The sequence below is a fragment of the Onychostoma macrolepis genome, chromosome 09 (genome assembly GCF_012432095.1).
Source record: "Onychostoma macrolepis isolate SWU-2019 chromosome 09, ASM1243209v1, whole genome shotgun sequence".
NCBI classification, from domain to species: domain Eukaryota; kingdom Metazoa; phylum Chordata; class Actinopteri; order Cypriniformes; family Cyprinidae; genus Onychostoma; species Onychostoma macrolepis.
The window spans coordinates 5,781,611-5,797,640 of record NC_081163.1 but is presented as its reverse complement, the minus strand read 5'-3'; the positions used below and the strand labels follow the sequence as shown (position 1 = coordinate 5,797,640).

General features: G+C 35.9%; 1 long non-coding RNA gene across 1 annotated transcript in view; it reads left to right on the top strand.

The window, feature by feature from the left end:
• Positions 1–15,787, top strand: part of LOC131546472 (uncharacterized) — a 42,888-nt gene extending 27,101 nt beyond the window's left edge. The window contains exon 4 of the long non-coding RNA XR_009272718.1: positions 15,489–15,787. This is a non-coding gene — a long non-coding RNA (uncharacterized LOC131546472). The remainder of the gene's footprint in view (positions 1–15,488) is intronic.
• Positions 15,788–16,030: the final 243 nt, after the last annotated feature.

Here is a 16,030-nt window from a genome sequence, read left to right as displayed (position 1 = left end):
TAATTAGTTACTACCCAGTACTGGATGGGAGCTATGGTTGCCTAAAAACTAATTTTGCTCATTGGTTGCACCACAATATTTTTGGTAACACTTTACTAAGGTGCTATTAGTTACACTACATGAAGAAGGTTAAGCACATGGATCTGACACTGATTTGGGTTTGAGATTCAATATCAATCCACATTTGCTCAGTTCTGTTTACATGTAACATTTATTATTAATAATTAATTTGGAGATTGAGTCTGCAGTAGAGGTCCTGTCTGAGATGTGAACTGAAAAGTCACAATTTACTATAAAGGTACAAGAAAATGATCAGAATTAGAAAGCCGGTAATTTGTGTGACAATTAATGTGTAAAGTTTGGGACAAAAAGGCACTTTTACCTGTCTGAAACAATAGCAGGAGCTAAAACTATAATGAATTATAGCCTGTATCAGGCTAAAGTGTGGTTTTAATGTGAGAAGAGATGCATGCTGCCTAAATTTGTTTGAGTTGCAAGTCCAGAGTCCTTGGTCCTATCTGGTATAAAGAGAGTATGCTGATAAATTGTTCTATAGTAAGACTTTTAAAAAATAAATAAATAAATAAATAAATAAATTATGAACGTAGAAGTCAGTGAGTTCATTTTCTCTACTTCTTTAATTTAGCTTCCACTTCCAACACCAGCTGGATTCTGTCAGTGCTACTTGCAGATATATTGCATTTATTTTCTCTTTAGTTTCCAAGCAACCATATGAATTAAAATCAAATAACACGTTTGAATGCAATAGCTTTTGTTCGTGATATTGCAAAGAGATTGAGCAGGGAATACGATTCTCAATGCTCGCATGGCCTTCCTGCCAAGTTCCTTGTTATTGTACCATGTCCTTCAGGTTGGGCTCTTGTCTGATAAGCCCAGGGTGGCTACTCTTTTCATGAGGGCAAATGAAGCTGGAAAAGTCCCCATCCTTCCCGGGTGTCATCTGAATCACTGCTGCCTGGCAAGAACTTGAAAAGGCAAAACCACTGACCAGGAGGGGAATTCTCAAATGTGACGAAAGAAGAATTTGATAATTGCTGTGGGGCATCAGATTTTCCTCAAATTGACAAGAGGTCAGACCAGTTTCTTAATTTGTGAAAAGGTGAGCTGTACTGAAACACAGCCTCCTGGTTAGTTAGAGGAAGTGAACTACAACTGGAAAGTCCCTGTGAGGGAATTAATGTGGAACTTTCCAGAAAGGAAAAAAATAGTTATGATACTGGTTTTGTTTGTATTGACAATTTATAATTAGATTGAACCGGACGTTTGCTATTCTCAAACAGAGTTACGTATTGTAGGTCAAACACTGGTCAAATTAATCCTGCATATGTTTTTCCCCCGCATGTGGCATTAATGTCAACCTTAATGTTTCATCACATATCCTTCAAAAGGTAGAAAATGGTTTAATTTTTTTGTTAAATGTTCATAATTACCTAAGAACCTAGTTTAATGTGCAAAGATCATGGTAACTAAGACATTTGTAAATAAAAAAATAAAAAAAGGCATTGTTGTAACAGGTTGCCGAGGCGGGGAGTTCGAAGGAGAACAAAGGAGGCAGATAATCCAAAATAAAGAGTCTTTAATAAATCCATAAAGGAACATACAACCACTTAAAACGACGTTAGACAGAACAAAGAAACTCTAGAAACTGAAGGCTTATAAAGACAGGCAAACCAAAGGAGCAAACGAGGATTAATAAACACAGGTGAACAGACTGAACGATGATTAACTAATGATGAGAACAGGAAACAAAGCAAATATGGACAAACAGGAACTCAAACACGTGACAATTGTTTGTTGACCCAATACATCATTTTTGTCACAGTTAGCGTGAGATTGGGCCTACTTGTTCGTTTGACCATTGAGTGACCTGTTTGAAATTGTCATTATTTTTGCAGTTCTGTTTGATGTTATAGGTGAAGTTATAGGGTTGTTCAAGCGAAATCGAACAATGGATTGGTGTGACATGATTTCAAACAAAATCAGGCCATAACAAAGTTAGTTTCTGGAGTTCGAAAGAGCTTGCCAAAGCGAACTTTCCAGAAAAGGTTGGTAAATACCTTTTTCGCTTCGTTCCTTCTGTTCAGTTTGTCAAGGTCTGTAAGTAAAAATTTAATTAAAGTTGTAATTTTAATTGAAAGTGACACTGACACTGTTTTTCTTGTTTAATAATATAAAACTTACTTTAAAGCAATCTATTGTAGTGGCATAAAAAGAAAGGTGACAACTTGATGTATAGCTTGTGCAAACATATCAACATCGTTATGATCTGATGCTTTCCTTCTATTTTCTCACTGCTGTCATTTTTGTCATGCATTGGGACGTTTGCTAACAGTATACCACTGATTGCATTAATATAACTACTTTTCACCTCTAAGCGAATAATGAAAAAAAAAAAAAAAAAAAATCTGCCATGAGTATACCGGAGTATATGGTGCAGAAATGACACAATTCACCTTTAACCTAATCAGGGTTTGCAAAATATTCTCTAGCTATAAATCTTGCAAAGATTGCATGGTCTCCCAATGGGCCTAGTTGGGGTGGTTGCCATATACAATTTAACAAGTCTGTGAGGAATACACACACGATCCCTTCAATGGCTTGCAGTGACTCAATGTCTTAGGTCATGTCTGATTTTTAAAACCAATGGCATTTTTAAGTTTTGGTTCACTGGAGATATTTTGGAATGTTTTTTTTTTTTTTTTTTTCTGGTAGATGACAAGGTAGCCAACAGTACAATTTATTAAATGGACCACTAAGTCAAGCATATTTATATGGTCCTTTATACAATACAGATTGTTGAAGCAGCTTCACAGTAATAAACAGGAAATATGAGACCAATCCAATTTCTACTGTGAAGCAGCTTTAAAATAACATTAGCGTCATTATTCAGCTCCAGTCAGTTCAGCGATGATTCAGTTCAGATCCATAAAGTTCATCAATTATGAAATAAGTTCAGTTCAGCTATTTAGCTCTACAGAATGCAATAATGTCCATGAGATGAAATATCTGTCTATGGTGCACGTATCACGCAGGGAAGAGCAGTGATGATCGACATGCTTAAAAATACTTGATAACATGTATCGACCCAACTGGTCCTTTGCTCAAGGTTTTTCACTCCCACTGCACCTCAGCTATTTTCATGAGCTACAGATACTGGGAGTGAATGAGCAGTGTCTCTGAGAGATGAGTCAAAACAAATACCAGACTGTGTATTCGGAATGAAGAATGTCCTTGCAGGGAAAATCCTTGTGAAGACAACCATGCTAAAAACAACTCAACTCAGCGTCTGTATGTTCAGTCTTGTCTGAAGCACTTGCTCCAATCCCAGAAGTAGCGATTTGCTTGAAGGTGTTTATATTTTCCCAGAATTAAGCTGGTCTGTCTCGGAAAGTGGAAATCCTCGCTGTGTGGATGTCTCATGACAAAGCCATGTGACACTTTCCACCTGTCAGTCTGAAGAAGATGATTGGATGTGTGTGCAGGACCAGAGTGTGAATGTACACACGAACTGAGTTTAAATGAACATGTAAACGTGTTTAAATGGAAACGGGTTTCAATTACTCTTAAACTTGACAAGTTGATTTGAACCAGTTTCCACTACACCTTGCAGTTTGTTTTCTTTGGTCAACTGTTCATTGATGGTAAGAAAGATGATGCTATCTCCTCCCAGTGTGCATGTTTGATCTATGCTGTAATTTTTTCACACCAGTTTTCCTGTCGTGCTTGAATTGGCAGATAACGTACAATTGACACGTGGAATACATCACTCGAATGGAATTTTAATGGATCACCTTGATTTCTCATAAACGGCACCCTGTCACTCTTTGACGTTTCGGTGGGGATTTTTTTCACCAGCCATTTTCCTCAATATCATTTTCATGATGTAATGCTGATAAGATCCTGGTTTTGCTGGATAATTAGCATGCAGTCACTTACTCCTTTCACAAATCGGCCATTATGAAATGGTAACACGTGCAGACGGAATAGTTGGGGTCCAAAACGAAAACTCGCCAAGCGCCAAATGAGAGGGAAAAATTGGCTAGATACTTATCCGATGGCTGGTAACTTTATTAGGAAATGCAACTTTATGTCTGACCTTAAATGATGCAAGTGATGGGAATGGTTTATGTGAAAGAAAAAATGGTAACACTTTACAATAAGGTTCTATGACGTTACATTATTTAATGCAATTGCTGGCATGAATTAATCAGAATTTATTAATCTTCATAATTGTAACATTTTCAAGTTGTATAAGTAAACACAAATTATCAATGTACAGTAGTATATTTACACATTAAAAATTGTTGTTCATTGCTAGTTCAAAATTACAAATTCATGACCCAATGTTAAAAAAAGGACTTTTTTGTAAAGTGTTACCTTAAAAATTAGATTGACACATAGAGAAAGAAAGAGAAATCTATGATGACCCGTATATGAAATATTTATCATATTAAGCCTCCAAAAGTAAAAGTAAACAAAATGTGGTAAAATAGCTGTCATTAAAGCAAGATCTTCATGGCTTATAAGAAATATATAGGTAACACTTTAGAATAGGGACCAATTCTGTTTATTAGTACTTATTAAGCACATGTTCTGCGTGACCATATTCTACATCCCTAATCCTACCCAATACCTAAACTTCACAACTACCTTACTAACTATTAATTAGCAGCAAATGAAGAGTTAATGGTTTGTTAATGGCGAAAATTGTACCTTAAAATTTGACTGAAATATATATAGTTAGCCTTTTTTTTTTTTTTCTGAATTCACTTGTCATTGGCAGCTCTGGTATATATTTATTTTGGGTTCAAGCATAAAGCCTGAAGGATTTCACAAAGGTTTAGTGTTTGTTTGCTATTGGTTGGACAAACCGGTAGTCCCTCCCTAAACTCACGCCATTGGTTGAGCCAGAAGATGAAATGTCGGGGTGCTGAAAAAACAAGCAAAACAATGTTGAACGTGTTAAACGGTTCCGCAAAACCCTTAAATGACTCACTAGTAGTTGTCTGGTATAGGAGTGAGTGTTTCAAAATCAGAACAATGACACACATCAGCTTTAATGAAGAGCAGCTGATCTGATTTGTAACAGTGGGCTGTATTAGTATGAAAGAGGGCTGGGTTGAACAGGATGTATTTCAGACGCACCACATAGCTGCAGGGATGAGATCAATACTCAATGACCGTTATTCCCACACTTAAATGACCTCCTGACCTCTGATGTCCTCTCGATACCATGTGCCTCACGAACAGTATTCTGGAATGGTTCGAAAAGCACAGGTATGTAGTAGATATGCATGTGCGATTGGTATAAGAAACGCTTTTCATCTATACATATTATTTTATTATTTCAATAATAATAATAATATATACATTTGTGTTCCTTTGGCCTGGTTTCATGTGCTGTCTGGCAGTCTATCTGAATGCTTTTAAAGAAGGGTAGAGCTTTTTCAGTGTATTGTGTTTCTATGAGGGCCTTGTGTTCTCTTTCACATACCATGTTCAGCCATAAACAATAAGAACATTATTATGGACAATGAAGCACTATGCATATAAGTTATAGGTCTTATAATTTTACCATGCAAAAAAATAAAAAAAATAAAAATCAGTTTTATGTAATGATCTTTCAAATCAACAGGGAAGGTTTTATGTGCAGGTTGGGTCCAAAAGTAAAATGTGAAGCACATTTTTGTTAATATTTTTGAATCATAATTAAATTAATAACCTTGAAATAGTAATAAATATATATTTGCAGATTTTCAGTGTGGACTTTTGGACCCCACTGTACATTGGCTCATTTTTCACATGTCTTTCCACATGACGTGATTTAAGTCAATACTTGACATGCTGTACATTACTTAAATGGTGCAGAGTGGAGGGCAAACCCCACTCATGCCTCCATTATTAGTCTGCTGTGTGTTTTATGAGTTGAGTTTATAGAGCTGGGCCTGGGGCGGCCGTGAATTTCACTCGCTAATCCGTCTGCAGGTACTGTAAAAGCTAAACTTGTGGCTCGAAACAAATTTATGTTTTGAGTAATCTGTAGCTGATTTACGACATTACGCCAGTTGTTTTTTCCCCCTCTGCACGGTCAAGGTCGGGTTTATTTATATTTAATTAGGATACACAAGAATGTTTCAAGACAGACACAACAAATCTAATTCCATCCATCAGTCTTGCAAAGCTTAGCTGATAAAACATTGACAGAGACGAAAATCCTCAAGAACTGAGTTAGAGGAAACAATCCTAAAATATCACTAGCTCATCGATCGACCGTATATCATCCCGGTTTTGTCAAGAATAAATCCTCACGGATTTATCGAGCCGTTTAAGGTCGAAGCATTTCCTTTATCTGGAAAGGAAACCACTAGCCTATTTGCAATCTCCACCCCTGTTGACAGATCCAACAAATTTGTTGCAATGTCTTGAGAACAGTGCATAACCTTGAGTTCTCAGGACAGACATTTGACCACTTCCAAAAATATTTCTCAGCATAACAGGGGATTTTAATCGTACTTTTGATAAAACGATTGCCCACATAACATTCAAGGCCTTGAGACTCCAGCATAAGGTCAAAGGGTTCGTTCTCAGAAGAGCAGTTAGCATGTATGTGTCAACTGGAGATAGATTTAGCAAACCGCAACAATGTTTCAAACTGAGATGCATGACAACAAGGGTTGAGAAAAGAGTCTTTTTTTTTTTTGTTTCATCACTCTGTAAATAACCTTTGGTGATTCGGTGGCTTCTCAAGCTGGGCTGGTTTTGCGAGCTCAGTGTTGATGGATCTCTGGGGTGTTTACCAAGAATATGTCTCCGTGAGGTTTGGAGTGATGTTTATCTGGATAGCTCAGCTGTGATGTTTTAATTTCCTCTTAACCAGTGCATAATTCTCAGCAGTGGCTGTTTGTCTCGAGGGTCTGTTTTCGAGGATCGTCTTCGCCTGAAACAGTAAAATTAACTCTCAGCAGTTGAGATGAGATATGACAAGATTCATATACACGGCAGCCAGTTGGTTTTGGAGCAGGTATTTTGAAACTGTAACTTACAGTGCCTCTCGTAATTTATAGTTAAACTGCACAAAAAAAATAAAAAAATTAAATAGTTTGTTGGATTTACATGATTTAATCATGTAAGTCAGTTCCACATAAATCAGTTCATGTAACATAAACATGTTCACGTAACTTCAGCGTCATCAAATTAAGTTATTTTGAATTAACCAAATTAAGTAGTGGTAAATTGATTTTATATGGTTGTCTCACAGGATTTAATTTGGTCAGTTTCATGTATTTTTTTTATCACATAATTAAATCATAAGATTCTAAGATTCCATAAACAATTCTAAATTCCAATATAATTGAACATTAAACACTATCAAGTCCCTTTATATTCCGTTTTCTCATCTTGCTCAAAAACACACACACACAAAAATAAATAAATAAATAATACATGGCATTTTTATTCTTCCAAAACATCAAAAACATTTTCAAGTACTGGCTTACATTACTAAATTTAAGCTTATTTTTGCATTTTGAAATGTATAACCATCATATAACTATATCATGTTATAATTTAATTATTTTACATAGTTTACAGAGTAAATATATATATATATATATATATATATATATATATATATATATATATATATATATTGCTCAAAAATTGCTCTTATTTCACATTCAGGTGATTTAATGGAGCTGCAAGTTCAATTATCCCCTTCGTCTCAGATATTTCTCTTGGAATTCCTCAAGTCAAATGCATATAGCATTGGTTAGATCATATGGTCTTAAAAAAATAAGTTGAAAACTGAGGTGATTGCAGGCAATTTGAGCAGAGTTTGAGATGTTTGTGATCTCTTCTGAAACCCTAGATGAGAAACGTTTGAGTTCTGGGGCCTTTATCTCAGGAGAAACATCTGAGAAGCATACGATTGTAAGAAAAATTCCATTGCTGCCTATGAGAAACAGTGCAAAATAAATAATAAGAAGAATCTCAGTTAGGTTGATAGATACAATGTAATGAAAAAGACATGCATCATACACTGTAATAATATTTTTTTGTATATACAACAAAGATTATTGGCCCACATTTTACGAGAAAATACTATTTCAGTCTTTCTACTTCAAATTTTTGTGCTTATTCAATGTGTTACTTGCTGTTTCTTGGTAATTAATTGTGAAATTCACTTCCAATTTCTGAGAGAAAATGATTCTACACCTTTTTTTTTTTTAGTGTACAGTATCCTTGTTAGAAAATGTTTGTTATTATAAAATACGGGTTGGAGCGTTTTTACTGTTAGTTAGTTAGTCCCCAACACTGATGGCAGTTCAGTACCAGGGTAGCGCTATTCTGTGATCCATTAACAGCCAGTAACATCACAACCTGTTTGTCTGAATCCGCTTTTGAACTTCAACCCAAGAAATGACATACCCAAACTGAAATGGTTGCAGCTCACGAACGCTTTGTACTGCAGGCACAATTGTGGTCTCTTCTGAAAGAAGACACTTGGGAGTATGTTGTCCAAGAGTCAGGATTAATTAAAGTCACAAAGGAATATAGTTAGAAATGTTCACATTTTTTGGAAAGTGATCGGTACCAAGATACTTGCATGTTTTTATGGAAAACACACACAACAATTATCCTTTGGCTGAATTTGATTCAAGTGTGGACATGTGGTTAGAAATGAGATGTTAACATTGAAATAAAATGTAAGTTGACACTTCTTTTTTTGTGTAGCCCTAGGTTAAATCAAGTGCCTTTTACTCACATGTTTTAAGTTGTGACAACATATTCAAGTACTCTGTTGGGTTAACTTATTTTAATTATGTAAATTAAGCAAGAAGCAAAAGTAGTGTTAGAAACAAGTCAGAATTTGGTCAGAAGGCAACAAAAATTCCTTCAATGCTAGGTTTGTATATTGTGGATTCTGTGTTGTTATGGCAAATTTTAATAAGCACAGGAAAATAATTAGGTTTGGTTCAGTCTAACACATTTTATTTTGTGGGGATTTTTTATTACTTAAAGTTTGGTTTTTCTCCCAAAGTGCTCCCAACATCATGGAAATGTTTTTGAACAGGAATCCCAATGATTGAGCAGAACATGGCCCACTTGTTTCAAACAACCATGAAATTGTGTGGAGCCAGATAAGACCTGCTTAGACACGTCTTGCTCTGAAAAACCCTCTCCACCTGCATATATACCGCTCTCGTTCCAGTTTCTGCTATATTTTCTCTTGTAGCCTGTATATAAACCTTGTTCTCTTCCTTTTGTAATTTGAACCACATCAACCGACTGACCGACCGTGGCTTAAGCCCGTTGTTTCTGTTTAAAACCTGTAACACAATGTTTACAGCATCAATAATCCCTTAATCCTCTTGATCCAATAATTCTTAGCGATTTCATCGTAAATGTGGCCACACATGCTTAATATAATCTGTACGTTTCATTTTCGTGCACGATTGTCAGAGCTTATTAGCATGAAAACTAACGCGAACTACACGGTCTGCCTTGTATAAGCACGACTGCTTCCAAGAGGCTGTGGAATCCACAAGTTGTTATTCATTTTCTCAATTACAGCATACATGCAATTACTCCCATGGTTCTCCTCCTTTTCTTGGACAGAGTTCATAGCCGCAGTTTGCTCGTCACAAAATGAATTAATCTAAAATCAACTCAATGTGTAGTTAAATATACCCCATACAATATACTCAGATAAAAATAAAATGTATCGTGCAATTAAGTGCCGAGGGTTTTTACCCACCAACATCCTGTATTGATTTACTGAGCTGGGATCCTAATGGCAGATGGATGCTTTACTGCTGTGGCGAATGGCTTTCCCCAGAATAACTGGGATTGAACCCAAGCTCAAGTGCTTGGCCAATGATAAATATATATTATCAATGTTAACAGGACTTTGCTACAGAAAATGTGGTTGAATTGTTTATATAGTGCACAACTTAAAGTAAAGGCTCTTGTAATCACGAAGCTTTTTGTGTATTACATACGGGATGCTCACATAAAAAAAACAAAAAAAACATACTGATATTCAGCATGATGCACAAAAATAAAAACCATGTTGTGTTTGGTTGCCAGGGCGTTGCTACGTGGTTGTTAATGTGTTATTTGTGGTTTTTAGTGTGTTTCAATGTGATTCCTAGTGTTGCTAGGTAGTTTTTATTGGCCTAATTCAAAAGCTTATCCTTAAGTTTTTATGATATTCTGATTCATATATGGCGCCATCCATTTATATATATAAATCCTTATGTTAGAGGATTTTTTTTTTTTTTCTCGAAAATGCTAGTTAATGTTATTGCATTGGACTAACATTTACTGACTTTGCTCACACAGGATTTAAAAATAATTTGTACACTTTTATTTTACAACTTTTTCCTCCAACTTGTTACACTTGTGGTGTTTCCGGTCAAAAATGAACGGCCTATAAAAAAATTCTTGTAAATCTCTCATTATGCCAAATTTATACCAATATCAGATTCAATCCTTTTTTTTTGTTTTTTTTTTTTCAATTAGCACAGGTTTTTTATTTGTTTTTGAAACTAATTGGTCATAGGTCTCATTGATCTGAGCTTATGCACCTCTGTTTTGGGTGAACATGGCCAAAATGATCCATAAATAATGCATTGTCTGCTAAAAAACTCAGGAACACCAAATTAGTTTCAGCAAGTCTTTTTGAAAACTAGCACCACAAATTTAAATGGCACACTATTTGAAGTATCATTCATGTCTTTATAACGCTAACATTTGTATTTTTTTTTTTTTCATATCACTTTGCTGTTTGTTAAAAAAACAAACTAATGATAATAGTTATTAGGCTGTCTGTGTTTGTGCACGTTCCTTGCACTTTTGTTCAAATGAATTAAAATTGTACACATGCAGCTGATGTTGCAAAACCGGACAAATACATTCTGATTAAATTAAATCCTGAGATATTTTCCGATGTTTGGCTTTTTGCTCAGGAACAGCTTATTTCAATTATGTGTTGTTTAACTCAACACTGAATTGCCTAACAATGATGTCAACAAAGTACTGGAGAAGTTAGTTTGAATATTATTATTATTGTTTGTACTCTAAATGAGGTGGAAAGTAAATTAAAACTGTGTGAGAGTCTGAGGATGTCTCGTGGGCCATTAGCTAGAGTATTTATTACCAGCCTCCAAGCTACAAGATTGTAGTAATGCTAAAGTTTTTAACTGTGTTGTCACTGGCAGCTGGTTGCTTCCTCCAGTCGGGACATCATAGATGATGGCAGTGTTGGCGTAACATCATCTCCTATTTCAATTTAGGTGCAATGTCACAGTGACCTCTGCAGTGGGAAGTGTGGGTTCGGCCTGAGGCACTGCTGACTTTGAGTTTCTGTTCTAAATTTCAAACAGCATTGCTAAGGAACAAAACACTGACATAACTTACAGAGTCTTTGTGCTGTTGTTGGCTAGTATTTATTCTTTTTTCCCCCTGTATCAGGTGTCATTGGTCCTATTGGTAGATGATGCATTGCTGCTCATTTTTCATAAAGTGGTCAATAATTGTGATGTTTTTGAAGTCACTTATGCTTTCCAAGGTTACATTTGTTTCAATAAAAAAAAAAAAATTAATAGCAAACTCATGAAAATAACAGTTCCAGTATCCACCCTCAGGCAATCCAAGATGTAGAGTTTGTTCCTTCATCAGAACAGATTTGGACAAATTTAGCAATACATCATTTGATCACCAGTGGATCCTCTGCAGTGAATTGGATCTGATAAAACCACATCTGATAAAAACATCACAACAATCGAAAAGTAATCCACTCCACTCCAATACATCAGTTAACATCTTGTGAAGCAAAACGCTGTGTGTTTGTAATAAACCAATCTATCATTAAGGTGTTTAAATTTTAAACTTTAAAAATTGTAAATTTTAAATTTTAAAATTTCTGGTCCGTAATCTACAATAATGTTTCCCTTGTCCTTTCACATCAAAATCCAAGGACGTATTTGTTTAGAAATTTTTCGGACTGTTCCCGCATGTAAACGGTGCTTGATTTGTGCATATTTGTCTCCCGATTGCGATGAGATTACTTTTTCAATGAAGGACACATAATTTTAGCTGTTAACTGATCTAAACCATAAATATAACCTACTGAAGTTGCAACTGCGACCTGGAGTTATTCATTTTCAATTTAATGCAAATGAGCAGCGACGTATCAATGCAAGTCATGAGTTAATTTGTTCAGAGTGTGCTTTATAAATGCAGATAAACTGCTATTGAAAGTCATTGAGGCTTTGAACAACATGGACAACTTGTGAGTGAGAGAGTAACAACAGAATTAAAGTTTCTATCCTTTGGACTATCCCTTTTTGCAGTCATCCATTGCTCAGCCAAACAGGAAGTCCCGTCCCAAACTTGTGTCATAGGTGGAGTAAAACTTGCTGTGTTGGGCCACTTGAACAAAACATGCGTTTGCAAACAAAAAATATGTTTGCGAACACCGGAGCCACAGTGTTTACATTTTTCAAGGAAATCGGCTCACAAATGGTTTACTTAAAGCTGTCTCTGCATATTAAACTGGCACAGGAGAAAGTGTTTGACCACTGAAAACATTACATACATCACCGTTTACTGGCCATAAGCGGGCTGCCCTACACGAGGGCTTTTAATAACACAAACACTGAGCCTTGGAGATTATCTCCTTCTTAAATTCCCTGACTCATATTTCACGTAAGAACCTAACCGTAACCGCACTGTTAGTCAGACAGCTGTGACGTAATCCGCCTGCTTCATATCCAGTGAGCATGGCCGAGACACATTCTGTCCTGATCTATGTAAATATGTCTCCAGCGCCAGTGCCAATCTTTCCCTTCACATTTCCTTATCTGCTAAGTATCTTCCACGGCCTTTCACTCGTGCCCTTTCCGCATACATACGTTCAGCTGCTTCTTCTTTATCACATTATGCTTTGCATGCAAGACGTCGTCCCATTTATCAGTGGAAATAGGGCATTAGAAACTGATTATAGCATTCATGCATCAAGGATTGGTTTTGCATTTGGCCTATTTAACCCCTATCATAGGTTTTGGAAGGGCTCGTCATTCACAGCCAACCAAACGTGACCCCGAATCTGATATTCAGTTCAGGGTGTGCGTTATGCATAGATTGCTTGATCTTTGCAAAGGGTCATTTGAAGTTTGCAACCGGATTAGTTACAGAGGTGTGATGGCATTTTTTTTTTTTTTTTTTATCTAAAGGGTAGGTGGCTAAAGGGTAGGTCTAGGATTACTCCAAACCTCTTTTTGTACTAGCAAAGAAAAAGCTGCTGTACCTGCAGGGCTTGGAATACAATCAAAGTTCTCCATTTCCCTCCGTTCCTGAAGAGAACAGAGTTATATCCATAGAGCATATATGCATTATTCTTACATAACATGTCTTTGTACAGTATATTCATGTTTCTGTAGCCTCTCTAATACAGAAGCACATAGAAGCACACACAGAACCGTATTTTGTTGGATTAGAATTTATTTAAATTGGTTTTAAGAGAAAAATGAATAAGAAAGAAAGTCTAGGGTTCCCCAAAATACACAATGGAATGCAACAGTAGGGAAAGTAAAATCCTGGTTATTTTCTAGATAAAGAAAATACTTAGTTAATAGTTTTGTATTGTGCCATCATTTATTGTTTTAATGTCACATGCAATGCCTTGTAATTTGCAATTCACAGTTCAGTCATCCACTAAAAGAATTTGAGAACACAGTATTAACACAACAATTTTTATTGTTATTCAAACCTAAGGATATAATATTTTGATTCATTTTAGAGCTAGTTTGGCTGGTTCATTTACTAAAGAATTTCCCCTAAAGACACAATAGGGCACAACATTAAGGGAAGTAAAATTACTGGTTATTTTTGGCTGGTTCATTTACTAAAGAATATCCCCAAAAGACACAATAGGGTACAACAGTAATGGAAGTAAAATTCCTGGTTATTTTCTAAATACAGGATTTTTTTAAGCATTATTTCAAGATACACTGACTGTACCATTAGCCCCAACATTATTCAACTTGTATATTATATTATTTGTACAATTTTATAGTCATTGACTTAAAGTCAATAGTTTTATATTTTATCTTCATTTATAGTTTTAATGTTGCTCGCAATGCTTTGTGATTTGCAGTGCTCATGGGATGATTACCAGAAGTTCATTCATTCATTAAAAAAGTACACAGTAGACTTTTGCATGTACGTTGTATCTCTTTTCAGGTTTCATATAGTTTTTTTTTTTCCTTTTAATTCAAACCAAGGATTATATTATTGTGATGTGTCTTAGAGTTAGTAAGGCTAGTTCATTTACTCAATAATTTATACAAATGCCTTTGAATGGGGAAAATACTTAAGTAACCAAGGAGATCAATTATAAAGTGATCGTTGACTGTTGCGCTCTATTGTGCAGTGAAAAAAAGAGCTATTGCACTGAACTGGAGGCCTGACAGAAGCAAGAATAAAAACATCAGAAGGATTATTCTATCTAAGCCTTTAGTTGAGGACTGGATTTTATTTCTTTCTTCCTGTTTTTTATTTATTTATTTTATTTTTTACCCTTTTAATTCCAATACTGAACAAACCCTGAATGGATTTACAGCAAAGATAAAGTGTTTTTCTTACTTCCTATAAGCAAAACTAATCTGACCTGTTTAATTCAAATTGCTGTAAGGAGCTACATTCTGTAAAAGGAGTTATGAAATAAGTCAGGCTTGGCTAGAAACCACAGCAGATGGGTTTTACACCTTTAAAAGCTCCTAATTTGTCGAGATAATGAGCTGATTATATTTAATTTCTCTCACACTCTGACATGACCTCATATCTTCAGTGAAACGGAAAAGTCTTGTTTATACCTGTAATTGTCTCCTGATTACATAACCGTTGTGAGTCAGGCTAAACGTTAAGTCAAAGGAAAGCTGGAAATGCAGCGGTAGTGTAATTCCTTTATGAAGCTGTAATGTAATTCAACACGGTCGAGCAGATGGTACCCCAGTTGACTGCGCTGATGACGATAATCAGGAAAGTGTCATTGTCAACCACCGCCAACAGTTTCCTGTGCCGAAACTGAGTGTTAATTAGTCACATGGTATATTCATTAAACTGCATTAATACCCAATGCTTCATCATTTAATGCTTGCTGCACTAATTCAGCTGATCAATCCATCCAAGATTGATTATTCCATTTAGCATTTTTAAAGGAGTCATGTAGTTGTCAGAGAAGTCACGCAGTCACAGTCTCCACCGTCACCACAGTCATCAACCACCACTTACACCCAATCTCACTCACCTGTGTTCTGATCACCCGCACCTGCCGATACTCAATCAAGTCACCTTCAAAAGCACGCTGCACCCAGTCTATCATCGTCTGGTCTACTGTTCACTACACTGTACCGTACTCCCTTATGCAACTAACCTGTTTATACTTGCCTTCTAATTTCCAGATTATTCTCCAGTGTAGCTCCAGTGAATCTCTCACGTTGATCCCTCTCGTTCAAGGACTCCAGCTTCAGCAAACCTGCAAGGACACAGACTGTCATTATTCAGCAACTCTTTCACAGGACTGGTTTCAGTATTCTCACTCAACTGCCATTGCTCTCCATGATCTCCCATCCCCTGCTTTTCAATAAACCTGCCTGTTGATCACTTGTTGTTTCTGGCCCTGTTTGTGACAGTAGTAAGGAACCATATTTACATGATATTTTGAGAGGAAGTGTTTGCTATACTATGCTATAACTTCAGTCCATTAAATTGCATACATTCAAACTAAGATAAACTTTTTTTTTTTCATTAAGTCAGATCTTGACATTTCCATTGTAGTGTAAATAGTTTTAGTTAATTTTTGAGTTTATTATTAGTTATTTGTATTTCTCAGTTAAAAACCGAAGCCTGTGAGCATGTCATCATATTCTGTTGCCCAGGAGTCTGAGGCAATTTGTATGCTTTTATGTGTAGCGTGGCCATACCTTTAAGATGAAAGCCTTTT